The sequence below is a fragment of the Syngnathus leptorhynchus genome, unplaced genomic scaffold (assembly GCF_054491065.1).
Source record: "Syngnathus leptorhynchus isolate UIUO unplaced genomic scaffold, UIUO_Slep HiC_scaffold_30, whole genome shotgun sequence".
In the NCBI taxonomy this organism is placed as follows: domain Eukaryota; kingdom Metazoa; phylum Chordata; class Actinopteri; order Syngnathiformes; family Syngnathidae; genus Syngnathus; species Syngnathus leptorhynchus.
Window position 1 is genome coordinate 627,706 of NW_028231997.1, and position 14,347 is coordinate 642,052.

Here is a 14,347-nt window from a genome sequence, read left to right on the forward strand (position 1 = left end):
TCGCACTTAGTGCAATTTTCGCCAACTCTCTGACTTAGAGCTATGGAAGTATGGAGCTATGGAGCCACCAGCCACCCAGGCTGGAGCTCTGGAGCTCTGGAGGTATGGAGCTCTGGTGCTATGGAAGTATGGAGCTCTGGTGCTATGGAAGTATGGAGCTATGGAGGTATGGAAGTATGGAGCTATGGAAGTATGGAGCTATGGAGCTCTGGAAGTATGGAGCTATGGAGCTCTGGAGGTATGGAGCCCTGGAGCTATGGAGCCCTGGAGCTATGGAAGTATGGAGCTCTGGTGCTATGGAGCTATGGAGCTCTGGTGCTATGGAGCTATGGAGCTATGGAGCTCTGGAGCTATGGAGCTCTGGAGGTATGGAGCTATGGAGCTATGGAGCTCTGGAGGTATGGAGCTATGGAGCTATGGAAGTATGGAGCTCTGGTGCTATGGAGCTATGGAGCTCTGGTGCTATGGAGCTATGGAGCTCTGGTGCTATGGAGCTATGGAGCTCTGGAAGTATGGAGCTCTGGTGCTATGGAGCTATGGAGCTCTGGTGCTATGGAGCTATGGAGCTCTGGTGCTATGGAGCTCTGGTGCTATGGAGCTCTGGTGCTATGGAGCTATGGAGCTCTGGTGCTATGGAGCTCTGGAGGTATGGAGCTCTGGAGGTATGGTGCTCTGGAGGTATGGAGCTATGGAGCCCTGGAGCTCTGGAGGTATGGAGCTATGGTGCTATGGAGCTCTGAAGCCATGGAGCTCTGGTGCTATGGAGCTATGGAGCTCTGGTGCTATGGAGCTATGGAGCTATGGAGCTCTGGAAGTATGGAGCTCTGGTGCTATGGAGCTATGGAGCTCTGGTGCTATGGAGCTATGGAGCTCTGGTGCTATGGAGCTATGGAGCTCTGGTGCTATGGAGCTCTGGTGCTATGGAGCTCTGGTGCTATGGAGCTCTGGAGGTATGGAGCTCTGGAGGTATGGAGCTCTGGAGGTATGGAGCTATGGAGCCCTGGAGCTCTGGAGGTATGGAGCTATGGTGCTATGGAGCTCTGAAGCCATGGAGCTCTGGTGCTATGGAGCTATGGAGCTCTGGTGCTATGGAGCTATGGAGGTATGGAGCCACCAGCCAGCACCCTCCGTGGCTGGATCAATGGAAGTGTTTTAGGTACCAGGCAGCCAAAGGGCCGAGGCCTCACGCTCGACCACGCCGGCGCAGAGTTCCAGCAGCTCGGATAAGCTCTGTCACTCACCCGCCGCGCAGCCACCGGTAACGGGGAAATGTCGCCGCCTTGTGGACACGCCGTTGTAAATGAATGGGCTTTCGCACTTAGTGCAATTTTCGCCAACTCTCTGACTTAGAGCTATGGAAGTATGGAGCTATGGAGCCACCAGCCACCCAGGCTGGAGCTCTGGAGCTCTGGAGGTATGGAGCTCTGGTGCTATGGAAGTATGGAGCTCTGGTGCTATGGAAGTATGGAGCTATGGAGGTATGGAAGTATGGAGCTATGGAAGTATGGAGCTATGGAGCTCTGGAAGTATGGAGCTATGGAGCTCTGGAGGTATGGAGCCCTGGAGCTATGGAGCCCTGGAGCTATGGAAGTATGGAGCTCTGGTGCTATGGAGCTATGGAGCTCTGGTGCTATGGAGCTATGGAGCTATGGAGCTCTGGAGCTATGGAGCTCTGGAGGTATGCAGCTATGGAGCTATGGAGCTCTGGAGGTATGGAGCTATGGAGCTATGGAAGTATGGAGCTCTGGTGCTATGGAGCTATGGAGCTCTGGTGCTATGGAGCTATGGAGCTCTGGTGCTATGGAGCTATGGAGCTATGGAGCTCTGGAAGTATGGAGCTCTGGTGCTATGGAGCTATGGAGCTCTGGTGCTATGGAGCTATGGAGCTCTGGTGCTATGGAGCTATGGAGCTCTGGTGCTATGGAGCTCTGGTGCTATGGAGCTCTGGTGCTATGGAGCTATGGAGCTCTGGTGCTATGGAGCTATGGAGCTCTGGAGGTATGGAGCTCTGGAGGTATGGAGCTCTGGAGGTATGGAGCTATGGAGCCCTGGAGCTCTGGAGGTATGGAGCTATGGTGCTATGGAGCTCTGAAGCCATGGAGCTCTGGTGCTATGGAGCTCTGGAGCTCTGGAGGTATGGAGCTCTGGAGGTATGGAGCTATGGAGCCCTGGAGCTCTGGAGGTATGGAGCTATGGAGCTCTGAAGCCATGGAGCTCTGGTGCTATGGAGCTCTGGAGCTCTGGAGGTATGGAGCTCTGGAGGTATGGAGCTCTGGAGGTATGGAGCTATGGAGCCCTGGAGCTCTGGAGGTATGGAGCTATGGTGCTATGGAGCTCTGAAGCCATGGAGCTCTGGTGCTATGGAGCTCTGGAGGTATGGAGCTCTGGAGGTATGGAGCTCTGGAGGTATGGAGCTATGGAGCCCTGGAGCTCTGGAGGTATGGAGCTATGGTGCTATGGAGCTCTGAAGCCATGGAGCTCTGGTGCTATGGAGCTCTGGAGGTATGGAGCTCTGGAGGTATGGAGCTCTGGAGGTATGGAGCTATGGAGCCCTGGAGCTCTGGAGGTATGGAGCTATGGTGCTATGGAGCTCTGAAGCCATGGAGCTCTGGTGCTATGGAGCTATGGAGCTCTGGTGCTATGGAGCTATGGAGGTATGGAGCCACCAGCCAGCACCCTCCGTGGCTGGATCAATGGAAGTGTTTTAGGTACCAGGCAGCCAAAGGGCCGAGGCCTCACGCTCGACCACGCCGGCGCAGAGTTCCAGCCGCTCGGATAAGCTCTGTCACTCACCCGCCGCGCAGCCACCGGTAACGGGGAAATGTCGCCGCCTGGCGGACACGCCGTTGTAAATGAATGGGCTTTCGCACTTAGTGCAATTTTCGCCAACTCTCTGACTTAGAGCTATGGAAGTATGGAGCTATGGAGCCACCAGCCACCCAGGCTGGAGCTATGGAGCTCTGGAGGTATGGAGCTCAGGTGCTATGGAAGTATGGAGCTATGGAGCTATGGAAGTATGGAGCTATGGAGCTATGGAGCTCTGGAAGTATGGAGCTATGGAGCTCTGGAGGTATGGAGCTATGGAGCCCTGGAGCCCTGGAGCTATGGAGCTCTGGTGCTATGGAGGTATGGAGCTCTGGAGGTATGGAGCTCTGGAGGTATGGAGCTATGGAGCTATGGAGCCCTGGAGCTATGGAGCTATGGAGCCCTGGAGCTATGGAGCTATGGAGCTCTGGTGCTATGGAGCTATGGAGCTCTGGTGCTATGGAGCTATGGAGCTCTGGTGCTATGGAGCTATGGAGCTCTGGTGCTATGGAGCTATGGAGCTCTGGAAGTATGGAGCTATGGAGCTCTGGAGGTATGGAGCTATGGAGCCCTGGAGCTATGGAGCCCTGGAGCTATGGAAGTATGGAGCTCTGGTGCTATGGAGCTATGGAGCTCTGGTGCTATGGAGCTATGGAGCTCTGGAGCTATGGAGCTCTGGAGGTATGGAGCTATGGAGCTATGGAGCTCTGGAGGTATGGAGCTATGGAGCTATGGAAGTATGGAGCTCTGGTGCTATGGAGCTATGGAGCTCTGGTGCTATGGAGCTATGGAGCTCTGGTGCTATGGAGCTATGGAGCTATGGAGCTCTGGAAGTATGGAGCTCTGGTGCTATGGAGCTATGGAGCTCTGGTGCTATGGAGCTATGGAGCTCTGGTGCTATGGAGCTATGGAGCTCTGGTGCTATGGAGCTCTGGTGCTATGGAGCTCTGGTGCTATGGAGCTATGGAGCTCTGGTGCTATGGAGCTATGGAGCTCTGGAGGTATGGAGCTCTGGAGGTATGGAGCTCTGGAGGTATGGAGCTTTGGAGCCCTGGAGCTCTGGAGGTATGGAGCTATGGTGCTATGGAGCTCTGAAGCCATGGAGCTCTGGTGCTATGGAGCTCTGGAGGTATGGAGCTCTGGAGGTATGGAGCTATGGAGCCCTGGAGCTCTGGAGGTATGGAGCTATGGTGCTATGGAGCTCTGAAGCCATGGAGCTCTGGTGCTATGGAGCTCTGGAGCTCTGGAGGTATGGAGCTCTGGAGGTATGGAGCTATGGAGCCCTGGAGCTCTGGAGGTATGGAGCTATGGTGCTATGGAGCTCTGAAGCCATGGAGCTCTGGTGCTATGGAGCTCTGGAGCTCTGGAGGTATGGAGCTCTGGAGGTATGGAGCTCTGGAGGTATGGAGCTATGGAGCCCTGGAGCTCTGGAGGTATGGAGCTATGGTGCTATGGAGCTCTGAAGCCATGGAGCTCTGGTGCTATGGAGCTCTGGAGGTATGGAGCTCTGGAGGTATGGAGCTCTGGAGGTATGGAGCTATGGAGCCCTGGAGCTCTGGAGGTATGGAGCTATGGTGCTATGGAGCTCTGAAGCCATGGAGCTCTGGTGCTATGGACCTATGGAGCTCTGGTGCTATGGAGCTATGGAGGTATGGAGCCACCAGCCAGCACCCTCCGTGGCTGGATCAATGGAAGTGTTTTAGGTACCAGGCAGCCAAAGGGCCGAGGCCTCACGCTCGACCACGCCGGCGCAGAGTTCCAGCCGCTCGGATAAGCTCTGTCACTCACCCGCCGCGCAGCCACCGGTAACGGGGAAATGTCGCCGCCTTGTGGACACGCCGTTGTAAATGAATGGGCTTTCGCACTTAGTGCAATTTTCGCCAACTCTCTGACTTAGAGCTATGGAAGTATGGAGCTATGGAGCCACCAGCCACCCAGGCTGGAGCTCTGGAGCTCTGGAGGTATGGAGCTCTGGTGCTATGGAAGTATGGAGCTCTGGTGCTATGGAAGTATGGAGCTATGGAGGTATGGAAGTATGGAGCTATGGAAGTATGGAGCTATGGAGCTCTGGAAGTATGGAGCTATGGAGCTCTGGAGGTATGGAGCCCTGGAGCTATGGAGCCCTGGAGCTATGGAAGTATGGAGCTCTGGTGCTATGGAGCTATGGAGCTCTGGTGCTATGGAGCTATGGAGCTATGGAGCTCTGGAGCTATGGAGCTCTGGAGGTATGGAGCTATGGAGCTATGGAGCTCTGGAGGTATGGAGCTATGGAGCTATGGAAGTATGGAGCTCTGGTGCTATGGAGCTATGGAGCTCTGGTGCTATGGAGCTATGGAGCTCTGGTGCTATGGAGCTATGGAGCTATGGAGCTCTGGAAGTATGGAGCTCTGGTGCTATGGAGCTATGGAGCTCTGGTGCTATGGAGCTATGGAGCTCTGGTGCTATGGAGCTCTGGTGCTATGGAGCTCTGGTGCTATGGAGCTATGGAGCTCTGGTGCTATGGAGCTCTGGAGGTATGGAGCTCTGGAGGTATGGAGCTCTGGAGGTATGGAGCTATGGAGCCCTGGAGCTCTGGAGGTATGGAGCTATGGTGCTATGGAGCTCTGAAGCCATGGAGCTCTGGTGCTATGGAGCTATGGAGCTCTGGTGCTATGGAGCTATGGAGCTATGGAGCTCTGGAAGTATGGAGCTCTGGTGCTATGGAGCTATGGAGCTCTGGTGCTATGGAGCTATGGAGCTCTGGTGCTATGGACCTATGGAGCTCTGGTGCTATGGAGCTCTGGTGCTATGGAGCTCTGGTGCTATGGAGCTATGGAGCTCTGGTGCTATGGAGCTATGGAGCTCTGGAGGTATGGAGCTCTGGAGGTATGGAGCTCTGGAGGTATGGAGCTATGGAGCACTGGAGCTCTGGAGGTATGGAGCTATGGTGCTATGGAGCTCTGAAGCCATGGAGCTCTGGTGCTATGGAGCTCTGGAGCTCTGGAGGTATGGAGCTCTGGAGGTATGGAGCTATGGAGCCCTGGAGCTCTGGAGGTATGGAGCTATGGTGCTATGGAGCTCTGAAGCCATGGAGCTCTGGTGCTATGGAGCTCTGGAGCTCTGGAGGTATGGAGCTCTGGAGGTATGGAGCTCTGGAGGTATGGAGCTATGGAGCCCTGGAGCTCTGGAGGTATGGAGCTATGGTGCTATGGAGCTCTGAAGCCATGGAGCTCTGGTGCTATGGAGCTCTGGAGGTATGGAGCTCTGGAGGTATGGAGCTCTGGAGGTATGGAGCTATGGAGCCCTGGAGCTCTGGAGGTATGGAGCTATGGTGCTATGGAGCTCTGAAGCCATGGAGCTCTGGTGCTATGGAGCTCTGGAGGTATGGAGCTCTGGAGGTATGGAGCTCTGGAGGTATGGAGCTATGGAGCCCTGGAGCTCTGGAGGTATGGAGCTATGGTGCTATGGAGCTCTGAAGCCATGGAGCTCTGGTGCTATGGAGCTATGGAGCTCTGGTGCTATGGAGCTATGGAGGTATGGAGCCACCAGCCAGCACCCTCCGTGGCTGGATCAATGGAAGTGTTTTAGGTACCAGGCAGCCAAAGGGCCGAGGCCTCACGCTCGACCACGCCGGCGCAGAGTTCCAGCCGCTCGGATAAGCTCTGTCACTCACCCGCCGCGCAGCCACCGGTAACGGGGAAATGTCGCCGCCTTGTGGACACGCCGTTGTAAATGAATGGGCTTTCGCACTTAGTGCAATTTTCGCCAACTCTCTGACTGGAGCTATGGAAGTATGGAGCTATGGAGCCACCAGCCACCCAGGCTGGAGCTATGGAGCTCTGGAGGTATGGAGCTCTGGTGCTATGGAAGTATGGAGCTATGGAGCTATGGAAGTATGGAGCTATGGAGCTATGGAGCTCTGGAAGTATGGAGCTATGGAGCTCTGGAGGTATGGAGCTATGGAGCCCTGGAGCCCTGGAGCTATGGAGCCCTGGAGCTATGGAGCTATGGAGCCCTGGAGCTATGGAGCTATGGAGCCCTGGAGCTATGGAGCTATGGAGCTCTGGTGCTATGGAGCTATGGAGCTCTGGTGCTATGGAGCTATGGAGCTCTGGTGCTATGGAGCTATGGAGCTCTGGTGCTATGGAGCTATGGAGCTCTGGAAGTATGGAGCTATGGAGCTCTGGAGGTATGGAGCTATGGAGCTCTGGAGGTATGGAGCTATGGAGCCCTGGAGCTATGGAGCCCTGGAGCTATGGAAGTATGGAGCTCTGGTGCTATGGAGCTATGGAGCTCTGGTGCTATGGAGCTATGGAGCTCTGGAGCTATGGAGCTCTGGAGGTATGGAGCTATGGAGCTCTGGAGGTATGGAGCTATGGAGCTATGGAAGTATGGAGCTCTGGTGCTATGGAGCTATGGAGCTCTGGTGCTATGGAGCTATGGAGCTCTGGTGCTATGGAGCTATGGAGCTATGGAGCTCTGGAAGTATGGAGCTCTGGTGCTATGGAGCTATGGAGCTCTGGTGCTATGGAGCTATGGAGCTCTGGTGCTATGGAGCTATGGAGCTCTGGTGCTATGGAGCTATGGTGCTATGGAGCTCTGGTGCTATGGAGCTATGGAGCTCTGGTGCTATGGAGCTATGGAGCTCTGGAGGTATGGAGCTCTGGAGGTATGGAGCTCTGGAGGTATGGAGCTTTGGAGCCCTGGAGCTCTGGAGGTATGGAGCTATGGTGCTATGGAGCTCTGAAGCCATGGAGCTCTGGTGCTATGGAGCTATGGAGCTCTGGTGCTATGGAGCTATGGAGGTATGGAGCCACCAGCCAGCACCCTCCGTGGCTGGATCAATGGAAGTGTTTTAGGTACCAGGCAGCCAAAGGGCCGAGGCCTCACGCTCGACCACGCCGGCGCAGAGTTCCAGCCGCTCGGATAAGCTCTGTCACTCACCCGCCGCGCAGCCACCGGTAACGGGGAAATGTCGCCGCCTGGCGGACACGCCGTTGTAAATGAATGGGCTTTCGCACTTAGTGCAATTTTCGCCAACTCTCTGACTTAGAGCTATGGAAGTATGGAGCTATGGAGCCACCAGCCACCCAGGCTGGAGCTCTGGAGCTCTGGAGGTATGGAGCTCTGGTGCTATGGAAGTATGGAGCTATGGAGCTATGGAAGTATGGAGCTATGGAGCTATGGAGCTCTGGAAGTATGGAGCTATGGAGCTCTGGAGGTATGGAGCTATGGAGCCCTGGAGCCCTGGAGCTATGGAGCTCTGGTGCTATGGAGGTATGGAGCTCTGGAGGTATGGAGCTCTGGAGGTATGGAGCTATGGAGCTATGGAGCCCTGGAGCTATGGAGCTATGGAGCCCTGGAGCTATGGAGCTATGGAGCCCTGGAGCTATGGAGCTATGGAGCTCTGGTGCTATGGAGCTATGGAGCTCTGGTGCTATGGAGCTATGGAGCTCTGGTGCTATGGAGCTATGGAGCTCTGGTGCTATGGAGCTATGGAGCTCTGGAAGTATGGAGCTATGGAGCTCTGGAGGTATGGAGCTATGGAGCCCTGGAGCTATGGAGCCCTGGAGCTATGGAAGTATGGAGCTCTGGTGCTATGGAGCTATGGAGCTCTGGTGCTATGGAGCTATGGAGCTCTGGAGCTATGGAGCTCTGGAGGTATGGAGCTATGGAGCTCTGGAGGTATGGAGCTATGGAGCTATGGAAGTATGGAGCTCTGGTGCTATGGAGCTATGGAGCTCTGGTGCTATGGAGCTATGGAGCTCTGGTGCTATGGAGCTATGGAGCTATGGAGCTCTGGAAGTATGGAGCTCTGGTGCTATGGAGCTATGGAGCTCTGGTGCTATGGAGCTATGGAGCTCTGGTGCTATGGAGCTATGGAGCTCTGGTGCTATGGAGCTCTGGTGCTATGGAGCTATGGAGCTCTGGTGCTATGGAGCTATGGAGCTCTGGAGGTATGGAGCTCTGGAGGTATGGAGCTCTGGAGGTATGGAGCTTTGGAGCCCTGGAGCTCTGGAGGTATGGAGCTATGGTGCTATGGAGCTCTGAAGCCATGGAGCTCTGGTGCTATGGAGCTCTGGAGCTCTGGAGGTATGGAGCTCTGGAGGTATGGAGCTATGGAGCCCTGGAGCTCTGGAGGTATGGAGCTATGGTGCTATGGAGCTCTGAAGCCATGGAGCTCTGGTGCTATGGAGCTCTGGAGCTCTGGAGGTATGGAGCTCTGGAGGTATGGAGCCCTGGAGCTCTGGAGGTATGGAGCTATGGTGCTATGGAGCTCTGAAGCCATGGAGCTCTGGTGCTATGGAGCTCTGGAGCTCTGGAGGTATGGAGCTCTGGAGGTATGGAGCTCTGGAGGTATGGAGCTATGGAGCCCTGGAGCTCTGGAGGTATGGAGCTATGGTGCTATGGAGCTCTGAAGCCATGGAGCTCTGGTGCTATGGAGCTCTGGAGGTATGGAGCTCTGGAGGTATGGAGCTCTGGAGGTATGGAGCTATGGAGCCCTGGAGCTCTGGAGGTATGGAGCTATGGTGCTATGGAGCTCTGAAGCCATGGAGCTCTGGTGCTATGGAGCTCTGGAGGTATGGAGCTCTGGAGGTATGGAGCTCTGGAGGTATGGAGCTATGGAGCCCTGGAGCTCTGGAGGTATGGAGCTATGGTGCTATGGAGCTCTGAAGCCATGGAGCTCTGCTGCTATGGAGCTCTGGAGGTATGGAGCTCTGGAGGTATGGAGCTCTGGAGGTATGGAGCTATGGAGCCCTGGAGCTCTGGAGGTATGGAGCTATGGTGCTATGGAGCTCTGAAGCCATGGAGCTCTGGTGCTATGGAGCTATGGAGCTCTGGTGCTATGGAGCTATGGAGGTATGGAGCCACCAGCCAGCACCCTCCGTGGCTGGATCAATGGAAATGTTTTAGGTACCAGGCAGCCAAAGGGCCGAGGCCTCACGCTCGACCACGCCGGCGCAGAGTTCCAGCCGCTCGGATAAGCTCTGTCACTCACCCGCCGCGCAGCCACCGGTAACGGGGAAATGTCGCCGCCTTGTGGACACGCCGTTGTAAATGAATGGGCTTTCGCACTTAGTGCAATTTTCGCCAACTCTCTGACTTAGAGCTATGGAAGTATGGAGCTATGGAGCCACCAGCCACCCAGGCTGGAGCTCTGGAGCTCTGGAGGTATGGAGCTCTGGTGCTATGGAAGTATGGAGCTCTGGTGCTATGGAAGTATGGAGCTATGGAGGTATGGAAGTATGGAGCTATGGAAGTATGGAGCTATGGAGCTCTGGAAGTATGGAGCTATGGAGCTCTGGAGGTATGGAGCCCTGGAGCTATGGAGCCCTGGAGCTATGGAAGTATGGAGCTCTGGTGCTATGGAGCTATGGAGCTCTGGTGCTATGGAGCTATGGAGCTATGGAGCTCTGGAGCTATGGAGCTCTGGAGGTATGCAGCTATGGAGCTATGGAGCTCTGGAGGTATGGAGCTATGGAGCTATGGAAGTATGGAGCTCTGGTGCTATGGAGCTATGGAGCTCTGGTGCTATGGAGCTATGGAGCTCTGGTGCTATGGAGCTATGGAGCTATGGAGCTCTGGAAGTATGGAGCTCTGGTGCTATGGAGCTATGGAGCTCTGGTGCTATGGAGCTATGGAGCTCTGGTGCTATGGAGCTATGGAGCTCTGGTGCTATGGAGCTCTGGTGCTATGGAGCTCTGGTGCTATGGAGCTATGGAGCTCTGGTGCTATGGAGCTATGGAGCTCTGGAGGTATGGAGCTCTGGAGGTATGGAGCTCTGGAGGTATGGAGCTATGGAGCCCTGGAGCTCTGGAGGTATGGAGCTATGGTGCTATGGAGCTCTGAAGCCATGGAGCTCTGGTGCTATGGAGCTCTGGAGCTCTGGAGGTATGGAGCTCTGGAGGTATGGAGCTATGGAGCCCTGGAGCTCTGGAGGTATGGAGCTATGGAGCTCTGAAGCCATGGAGCTCTGGTGCTATGGAGCTCTGGAGCTCTGGAGGTATGGAGCTCTGGAGGTATGGAGCTCTGGAGGTATGGAGCTATGGAGCCCTGGAGCTCTGGAGGTATGGAGCTATGGTGCTATGGAGCTCTGAAGCCATGGAGCTCTGGTGCTATGGAGCTCTGGAGGTATGGAGCTCTGGAGGTATGGAGCTCTGGAGGTATGGAGCTATGGAGCCCTGGAGCTCTGGAGGTATGGAGCTATGGTGCTATGGAGCTCTGAAGCCATGGAGCTCTGGTGCTATGGAGCTCTGGAGGTATGGAGCTCTGGAGGTATGGAGCTCTGGAGGTATGGAGCTATGGAGCCCTGGAGCTCTGGAGGTATGGAGCTATGGTGCTATGGAGCTCTGAAGCCATGGAGCTCTGGTGCTATGGAGCTATGGAGCTCTGGTGCTATGGAGCTATGGAGGTATGGAGCCACCAGCCAGCACCCTCCGTGGCTGGATCAATGGAAGTGTTTTAGGTACCAGGCAGCCAAAGGGCCGAGGCCTCACGCTCGACCACGCCGGCGCAGAGTTCCAGCCGCTCGGATAAGCTCTGTCACTCACCCGCCGCGCAGCCACCGGTAACGGGGAAATGTCGCCGCCTGGCGGACACGCCGTTGTAAATGAATGGGCTTTCGCACTTAGTGCAATTTTCGCCAACTCTCTGACTTAGAGCTATGGAAGTATGGAGCTATGGAGGCACCAGCCACCCAGGCTGGAGCTATGGAGCTCTGGAGGTATGGAGCTCAGGTGCTATGGAAGTATGGAGCTATGGAGCTATGGAAGTATGGAGCTATGGAGCTATGGAGCTCTGGAAGTATGGAGCTATGGAGCTCTGGAGGTATGGAGCTATGGAGCCCTGGAGCCCTGGAGCTATGGAGCTCTGGTGCTATGGAGGTATGGAGCTCTGGAGGTATGGAGCTCTGGAGGTATGGAGCTATGGAGCTATGGAGCCCTGGAGCTATGGAGCTATGGAGCCCTGGAGCTATGGAGCTATGGAGCCCTGGAGCTATGGAGCTATGGAGCTCTGGTGCTATGGAGCTATGGAGCTCTGGTGCTATGGAGCTATGGAGCTCTGGTGCTATGGAGCTATGGAGCTCTGGTGCTATGGAGCTATGGAGCTCTGGAAGTATGGAGCTATGGAGCTCTGGAGGTATGGAGCTATGGAGCCCTGGAGCTATGGAGCCCTGGAGCTATGGAAGTATGGAGCTCTGGTGCTATGGAGCTCTGGTGCTATGGAGCTATGGAGCTCTGGAGCTATGGAGCTCTGGAGGTATGGAGCTATGGAGCTATGGAGCTCTGGAGGTATGGAGCTATGGAGCTATGGAAGTATGGAGCTCTGGTGCTATGGAGCTATGGAGCTCTGGTGCTATGGAGCTATGGAGCTCTGGTGCTATGGAGCTATGGAGCTATGGAGCTCTGGAAGTATGGAGCTCTGGTGCTATGGAGCTATGGAGCTCTGGTGCTATGGAGCTATGGAGCTCTGGTGCTATGGAGCTATGGAGCTCTGGTGCTATGGAGCTCTGGTGCTATGGAGCTCTGGTGCTATGGAGCTATGGAGCTCTGGTGCTATGGAGCTATGGAGCTCTGGAGGTATGGAGCTCTGGAGGTATGGAGCTCTGGAGGTATGGAGCTTTGGAGCCCTGGAGCTCTGGAGGTATGGAGCTATGGTGCTATGGAGCTCTGAAGCCATGGAGCTCTGGTGCTATGGAGCTCTGGAGCTCTGGAGGTATGGAGCTCTGGAGGTATGGAGCTATGGAGCCCTGGAGCTCTGGAGGTATGGAGCTATGGTGCTATGGAGCTCTGAAGCCATGGAGCTCTGGTGCTATGGAGCTCTGGAGCTCTGGAGGTATGGAGCTCTGGAGGTATGGAGCTATGGAGCCCTGGAGCTCTGGAGGTATGGAGCTATGGAAGTATGGAGCTATGGAGCTATGGAAGTATGGAGCTATGGAGCTATGGAGCTCTGGAAGTATGGAGCTATGGAGCTCTGGAGGTATGGAGCTATGGAGCCCTGGAGCCCTGGAGCTATGGAGCCCTGGAGCTATGGAGCTATGGAGCCCTGGAGCTATGGAGCTATGGAGCCCTGGAGCTATGGAGCTATGGAGCTCTGGTGCTATGGAGCTATGGAGCTCTGGTGCTATGGAGCTATGGAGCTCTGGTGCTATGGAGCTATGGAGCTCTGGTGCTATGGAGCTATGGAGCTCTGGAAGTATGGAGCTATGGAGCTCTGGAGGTATGGAGCTATGGAGCTCTGGAGGTATGGAGCTATGGAGCCCTGGAGCTATGGAGCCCTGGAGCTATGGAAGTATGGAGCTCTGGTGCTATGGAGCTATGGAGCTCTGGTGCTATGGAGCTATGGAGCTCTGGAGCTATGGAGCTCTGGAGGTATGGAGCTATGGAGCTCTGGAGGTATGGAGCTATGGAGCTATGGAAGTATGGAGCTCTGGTGCTATGGAGCTCTGGAGCTATGGAGCTCTGGAGGTATGGAGCTATGGAGCTCTGGAGGTATGGAGCTATGGAGCTATGGAAGTATGGAGCTCTGGTGCTATGGAGCTATGGAGCTCTGGTGCTATGGAGCTATGGAGCTCTGGTGCTATGGAGCTATGGAGCTATGGAGCTCTGGAAGTATGGAGCTCTGGTGCTATGGAGCTATGGAGCTCTGGTGCTATGGAGCTATGGAGCTCTGGTGCTATGGAGCTATGGAGCTCTGGTGCTATGGAGCTATGGTGCTATGGAGCTCTGGTGCTATGGAGCTATGGAGCTCTGGTGCTATGGAGCTATGGAGCTCTGGAGGTATGGAGCTCTGGAGGTATGGAGCTCTGGAGGTATGGAGCTTTGGAGCCCTGGAGCTCTGGAGGTATGGAGCTATGGTGCTATGGAGCTCTGAAGCCATGGAGCTCTGGTGCTATGGAGCTATGGAGCTCTGGTGCTATGGAGCTATGGAGGTATGGAGCTATGGAGCCCTGGAGCTCTGGAGGTATGGAGCTATGGTGCTATGGAGCTCTGAAGCCATGGAGCTCTGGTGCTATGGAGCTCTGGAGCTCTGGAGGTATGGAGCTCTGGAGGTATGGAGCTATGGAGCCCTGGAGCTCTGGAGGTATGGAGCTATGGTGCTATGGAGCTCTGAAGCCATGGAGCTCTGGTGCTATGGAGCTCTGAAGCCATGGAGCTCTGGTGCTATGGAGCTCTGGAGGTATGGAGCTCTGGAGGTATGGAGCTCTGGAGGTATGGAGCTATGGAGCCCTGGAGCTCTGGAGGTATGGAGCTATGGTGCTATGGAGCTCTGAAGCCATGGAGCTCTGGTGCTATGGAGCTATGGAGCTCTGGTGCTATGGAGCTATGGAGGTATGGAGCCACCAGCCAGCACCCTCCGTGGCTGGATCAATGGAAGTGTTTTAGGTACCAGGCAGCCAAAGGGCCGAGGCCTCACGCTCGACCACGCCGGCGCAGAGTTCCAGCCGCTCGGATAAGCTCTGTCACTCACCCGCCGCGCAGCCACCGGTAACGGGGAAATGTCGCCGCCTTGTGGACACGCCGTTGTAAATGAATGGGCTTTCGCACTTAGTGCAATTTTC